We start from the raw sequence: 7,727 nt of genomic DNA on the forward strand, positions 1-7,727 counted from the left end.
GAAAATCTAACTTTGTCATAAAAAATGGTTTTTTGTTGTTGTTGAAAGTCAACTTTTTCAACTCAAAATTTCAATAGGTTATCGTTAGTTAAAACTTGCTCGATTTTAGTCGAAATTTTAACTATTTTGAAGTAAATTTAGATGATTAAATTATAAGTTCGTACTTTTTGTGAACAAAAGAATATTTCTGATTTGCAATTCAAATGCGTTATTAAAATTTAATCTTCTACATTAAAATTTAATTTTATTAGTGGAAGGTCCATGTCTGTTGGAAAATGTAACTATTTTGTTAAAAATTTTCTTTTTTGGTGAAAAATCTTTTTTTTTTTATCTGCAAATTTAACAATTCCATTTTTAGTTAAAATTTCGTACCTTTAATTAAGAAGTGGTCCTTTCGATAGAAAGTTCATTTATTTGGTCGGAATTTTTTGAGATTTTTTTATTGTATTTATTTTTTTAAACTAATCTCTTTGACTGCCAATTTAAAATTTTGGTTGAAGTTCAAATTACTTTCTCAACAATTCATTTTATTAGTTGAAGATCTATCTCTTTCGTTAAAAAGGTAACGCTTTTGTGGAAAATATGTGTTGTTTTGTTCGAAATTACTTTTTTTTTTTAATGCAAACTTAACTACTCCATTATTATAAAAAAGAGATATTTTGGGTTCCAATCCTGTATAAAACTTCTCCAGGGCTAACCTGAAACTAAAGTATCAGGTTATGTTATTCTTATGTGTACTCTCTACGATGTTTGCGATTGTCCAGAACAACCCTCCGTGGAGACTGGTCAAACTTGATCCCGTATTTAAATAAAAGACTTCATTGGCCAATCAAGTGCGAACAATCTCCACGGTGGAGCGGTCTGACTAATCATAGGCCTCGTAGAGAGTATACAAAAGAACAACATAACCTGATACTTTAGTGGCAGGTTAGCCCTCAATGAGTGAGCAGTAATTCGTAAAAAAAATCGTAAAATTGAGCAAAAATTCGTAATTGTATGCAGGATTGGAACCCGAAATATCTCTTTTTCAACTTAATAAATCATCGAGAAGGGAATAAATATATTATTCCATTATTCGTTACAAATGTATTTTGTATAGCTTAATTTTTTAATAATTGGTTGAAAATATATCTAATTTGTTGTAGGTTCATATTTTCTGATTAAAAATTATTCTTCTTGATCGAAAATCCACTTTATTGTGGAAAATTAAACTACTTCGTTAAAAATATATTTCATTGGTTGATTATCCCTTTTATTGCTTAAAAATGTAACCATTTTGTTCAAAACCATAATTTTTTTTAAATTCATGTTTTAAACTTAAAATTTAACCATACTTTTTTCGTAGAAAATTATTCTTCTTGATTGAAAATTCAGCTACTAGGTCAAAAATGTATTCTTTTACGTCACGATTTATCTCTTTTGTGTGAAATCTTTGCTTTAAAATTTAACAATTTAATTGAAAATAAATGTTTTGTTGAAAATTCAACCGTTGTGGTTTAAGATTTTTTTTAATATATGAAAGCTGTATGCAGTGCTCTGCGATGAAACAATCGAAAGAGTGGAAACTTGTTGCAAAATAGCATGACGTACTTAATGAAAGGCCCTCAACATTATATATAATTAAAAATTTGTCATAAGGACAACCGCAGGATTTCGCCGGGAGCGGGTGCTAATCTGAAAAATTACACCCGCTTCCAGCGAAATCGCGGTAAAATTTCAGCCATAACCACGTCTCACAACCGTGAGATAGGTGGTTACAGTCTGTAAAGGAATCAATGCGGCGATCCAGCAAAAGCCTCGTGGACCCTAAGAACACGGAGCGACCCAAGGACAACCGCCTTCTGCATTTTTCATTATCAGCTACTGGATGCTTCGCTGGAGACTTTTCTGGCCTCTTACTGCCTGACGTGAACGCTAAGCACATTCCAAGGAAAAGTATAAACTTATACATCTGTAAACAATAAAATTGGTACATCAGAAAAAGTGAAAAAATTTCAATAATTGGATGATGATTTTCGTATTACTATTCAAGTTAATTTTTCATGTAATTTGTAATTTTCAACAAGACATCTAATTTATTATAGCATTATTTCTCAAACCTATCGACTCAAAAAATCTAATCTATCAGATCTAAGTCGAATTTAAAAAACCTGTTAGGCCATAAATTACGTATTTCTTTTTCCAAAATATGGTCACAGCCAATAAAAAGCGCTTGAAAAATCCTATCGAAAGTTGAAGCGAAAACATTTTTGTTACTCATAATAAAAAAGTTAAAAATCGCCAAATCCGATGATATATTCTCAAAAATCTATTAAAGCTCATTTTCATAAATAAGCAAGAAATATTCCAATTTTTCCCTCAAAGAAAATTCAAAATTTTGTTATTACCTTAATTTTTTAAGGTCTAACATTACCATTTTTACTAAAGAATAATCATTAATGTGAAGAGTGCTAAACCCCCAATCAAAAATGTTTTGAAAGAATTGTTGCATCGCTATTATGATAGTTAAAATGAGCGGCGCAGAGACTGTAAGAAACTCGTATCCCTACTATTTTGTTTTGCAATGCGCTGTGTTTGAATTGACTCCAGTTTCATTTTTTTTAATACCGATAATTTTTTAAAATTTGAATCCATAAAATTATCTAGTAAAAACTTAAAAATTGTGAATCTCAAGTATTTTCTTGATTTCTTGAGTGCAAAAAATGATATTAGTAGAATTTTTTTTAAAACTTTCCATCTAAGCTTAAATTTCTAATAATCATTGTTCAAAGTATAATATAATTTAGAACTAATTTTAATTGATTCTTAAAATTATTTGCAACCATAAAAACTATTGTACAACTATTGTATCAAATGCTTTGTTTACGCAGATAAAAACGCGGACATGGAAGTTGAAAATAAATGCTCTACTCAATAGACAAATTCACCTTGATGATCTCACAAAATTCTTTCTGAAATTCAAAACGAAGTGTTTCAGCTTACCGAAAATATTTTTGCTAGTTTGATACTTTTTTTGAAACACTCTCGAAGAAATTCACAAAAAGACAGTACTTTGGTCTAATTGGCAAATTCTTTTGTACTTTTCTTTAAATGTATAAATACACTGAATTTACGACTGTTTCATCACTATCGAATTTTAAATCTCTTTGGTAAATATTCTCACAGTTGTAGAATAGCACCAGTCTTAAATTATAAATCATCTGAGGTAATTATCCTTTCTTTCATGTTCTGAAAACTAACTTTATTTATTTTGTGGATATCATACATTTTAGATTTCAATCGCGCCAACCAGTCCCCCCACTCTTTCAGCATCACATATTTTTTAGGGATATATTCTAAAAATTAAAATCAAATTTTGATTTAAAATAAAAATTATTATATGAAAGGTTACCAATTTCTTTTTATTATTATAAATTAACTGAAAAAATAATTATCCTAATTTAAAAAAAAAATGGGTTTAATCTCCGTCGGTTTGCTTACTCCAGCATTGAAGCTATAAAACTACAGCTTAGCACCGAAAGTAATAATACTTAACAATATATTTATTCAGTTTTATCGAACTCATAATATCGTTGCTTGCTTCTTATTTTAAATATATCACATAATATTAAATATCATTTAAATAAGTATTGAATATTTTGCAAACAGAATTATTATTTTTTAACGTTAGAGTTATTCACACGAGATTTCTTATTTCGCAATTTTTCAATACCTAAAAATAGAGTTCAATTTACAATCAGTCATTACGAAATTAGGTAAATATTCTTCATTGGCTGGTATGATTGTCGTCTGATTTTCATATCTTGGTTACTCAACATCACGCAATTATGAATTTTTTATTATTTTTATTGTTATCACCTTCTAAAAACATATCAGGTATGATGTGCATACAAACTTCGTTCTTTGATTCTTTTCAAATATACACGATTCACTAAAAAATTTTGATTTGTGTATCGATTCTTATATGGAACTAATTTTTTGAATTATTTGAATGTCATCTTTGTCGAGGACTTTATAGAAAGTAGAAATTACATTGTCACAAAACGATGCATCGATGTTAGAAGTTACGAACCCAATTTCCAAATTATATCTTAGCCCGTTCTCTTCTAATTATTTCCATAATGTTATGTTCCATAATGTTATGTTCTTCGTTCTCAGGAAAAATGTTTCTTCCTAAACGCCATTGCCAATCACTCACACATCAAAGTGCCGATAATTGAAGCAGCCAGATTTCTGACTTGCCGATAACCCATACATTCTCGTATTTACAACTTGGAACTTCTTATAATATTCATTCTAATAGGATATGTAATAAGTAATTTACCTTTCTAAAGATATGTTTTATTCGATAACACCCATTTCTTAAGCTTTAAATATGTTTAATATAGTTTTTTAAGCATTTGAAATCTGAACAATGAGGCTAAAAAATTTACTGCTCAGGTAAAAAGTTAATTTTTTCTTAAAAATTAAAATTATTTGGAAAAATGTGTCATTTTTCCTTAAAAACTTAACCATTTAAAAGAGAATTAAATTTTTTATAGCAATTTATATTTTTTAAATTATAAATTCATTTTTTCAAATGAAAATTTATTTGTTCCATTTTGCGTTAAAATTACAATTTTCAAGGCAACTGTAATTTAGTGATTTTGATATAATCCTTTCTTATGTAACTCTTATTCAGATATTGTAAAATAAAGCACAAATTGTATTTATTATGATTATTTTAATATTTGCTTCTTATTTCGCTTTAAATTGTATTCTAAGCTACCCTGAAACATGTATTTGCATAGGGTCTAACACAGGAACCTATATAGGGTCTTATATAGGACCCTATGTCCTATTTTGTCTTTTCTGTCCTTTTTCCAAAAATTTAAATTTTTCATTTTTAATCCTATTTTTTACGATAGGAACAAAGCCTACTCATTCTATCGCAAAATGATTAACAATAAATTTATAGATCTTTTTATGCGAACAACTATTGTCTGCTAATTTTAATTCGTGTTTGTGTCGTTTTTTAAAAAAAAATTAATATTTTTATTTTGATTGTTATTTTTTACGACTAGAGCAAAAACTACGTGCTCTATCGAAAATTATAGCTCTTTTTTGATAAACAAGTTTTGTCTCATTTTTTTCGTAGCTTGTGTTGTTAGTCCGAAAAAAAAATTTTTATTTTTAATGTTGTTTTTTACGATTAAAAACAAAAACTACGCATCCTATCGAAAAGTGATTCATTATAAATTTGTAGGTCTTTTCAGGGAGCGCAATTGTAGCTTATTCGTTTTTTCGTATCTTGCATAGTTTGACCAAAAAATGGACTTTTTGGATTTTTCACTATTTTTGATACGGTCTAATTGGAATGTACAACTTTTCGACCAAATTAAAAAAGTTTTTATCATGATATTGTAGGGCTTTCAAGAAGCAAAGTTTTTCTTTTCTTGACTTTTTTTAATACCATGCGTTGTTTCGCTTAAAATGTTAATTTTAATTTTTTTATTTTGAACATGCTCTAACTCTGATTATTTTCTTTTGTAGAAAAAAGTCACGAGACCAAATTGTTTGAATTTCTGAGTACTATGACTAACCGTACATAGAAGTTTGAAATCCTGAAAAAATGTAGTTTTAAACATTTTTTGTACGATCTAATTTTGAATTTTCAGACACAGTTGTAATGATCATCGTGTAGGGCTTTCAAATATCAACGTTTTTCTTTTAATGACATTTTTTCATATCATGCGTAGTTTGGCTTAAAATTTTCATTTTAGTTTGTTTTTTAGATATTGAAAATGCTCTAACTCTGATAATTTTCTTTTTATAGAAAAAAAGTCATTAGGATAAATTGTTTGCACATCTGAGTACTATAAATAACCGTTCATAGAATATTAAGATCTTGAAAAATTTAGTTTCAAAAATTTTGAAACCGCACTCACTTTTTGAATTTTGATTCAAAATAGCTCGCTTACGAACATGATATTTCTTTTTACTCCGTAAAAAAGTGTGCCGAAACAGAATCCAATCTGCCAGTACCTTCATATTAGGATGAGAATTTAAAAATTTAAAGCATGGTTTTTTTTAATATCAGTGTTAATTTAGATTTTTAAAAAATGATAATGGAACATTTTTTAGGATAGTCTTCAATTACCTAAAAAGAGCTTTCGAAAACACTATGGTAAAAACGAAATCGGATAATCCTAAAACAAGTTGCACTAACGGAAAAGTGAAAAGGCATCTGGAAAATTGAAAACTTTAGAACCCTAAATTTTGACAACCGGTTTTGAATGTACCTATGGTTTGGTGAATTATATAGGCACAGTCGAACTATGATTTAACCAAGTAGCAACTCAATAAAAAAAAAACAATAATTTGAGGTGGGAGCACTTGACGTATTCTGCTCCATACACATCTGAACAAAATAATCTAGAACGTTGTATTAGATATTTTTCAACTAAGAAACGTTAATCAAATCATTTAAATTTTTTAATATTTCAACCTGTTATGATTCCAAAGCTTCCTCTGTGAAAAAACAAAATTTTATTTAAAGTATTATTATTGTTTTGATCTATTCATATCATTTCTCCGCAATTTGTCTTTCTTCCTCCACCCTTTCATCTACTTTCTCTTATTTTTTCTCATCCTCTTTACCGTTTTCCTCTTTTTGTTTTCTCTCTTTTATTCTTAATCTCTTTCTCTAAATTCCTTGTTTCCGTGGATTGTGAACAAAAGCCTGAGTGCAATTGTACAATAGTTTATTTAAATTGTTTATTATTATAAACAGTTTATTATTTATTATTATTTCTATTCAATTGCATACTCACACGCACATATGGGGCACAATACATCAAGTGGTCTCACCTAAAATTATCGTCTTGTTGTTAGGTTTAAAACTTGATTGAATTTAGTCCTATTGGAGCTATATTGATTCAACAAACCATAGGTCGATTGATCAACCGGTTGTCAATATAAAGCGGCCTGAAGTTTTCACTTCTTCTGGTGCCTTTTCACTTTCACGTTATGTGTTTTTTCTTAAATTAAAATTAAAATTATTTCTTGAAAAAAATATCCTACTCCATCTTCGCTCCATTGGGAAACGAACCACAAAACTTCTGATTTCCGGTCAGGTGCTTTTCCAGTAAGCTATTAGAGGGATCAGAATAAGAACTCTTAATTCAAGAACATAACACCAATTTTTAGCTACTAGGCAGTCTGATAAGTCTCTCAAAAATGAAACACGGAGACGTTTTTTTGGCCAAAGTCGGTTTTATTTTTCAACATACTCTCCTTTTAGGTCGATACAGCGAGTCCAACGATTTTCTAACTTTTTGATACCGTCCGAAAAATACTCGATCGGAAGGTGTCCAAAATACGCCTCAGTTTCAGCTATGAGCTCCTTATTTGAGTAAAAACGCTTACCAGTGAGACATCTCTTCAGGTTAGGGAACAAATAATAGTCGCTGGTGGCCAGGTCTGGTGAATACGGTGGCTGAGGAACCAATTCGAAGCCGATTTCATGCAATTTTGCTTGTGCAATTAAGCATGAATGAACAGGCGCATTGTCGTGATGATAAAGCGGTTTTTTCTTATTCAAATGCAGTCGTTTTTCGGCGATTTCGATTTTCAATCGGTCCAAGAATGATGAATAGTATGCTCCGGTTATGGTTTTACCTTTTTCAAGATAGTCCACGAATATTATGCCATGTGCATCCCAAAATACGGAGGCCATAACCTTTCCG

This window comes from Belonocnema kinseyi, chromosome 4 (genome assembly GCF_010883055.1).
Source record: "Belonocnema kinseyi isolate 2016_QV_RU_SX_M_011 chromosome 4, B_treatae_v1, whole genome shotgun sequence".
Taxonomy (NCBI): domain Eukaryota; kingdom Metazoa; phylum Arthropoda; class Insecta; order Hymenoptera; family Cynipidae; genus Belonocnema; species Belonocnema kinseyi.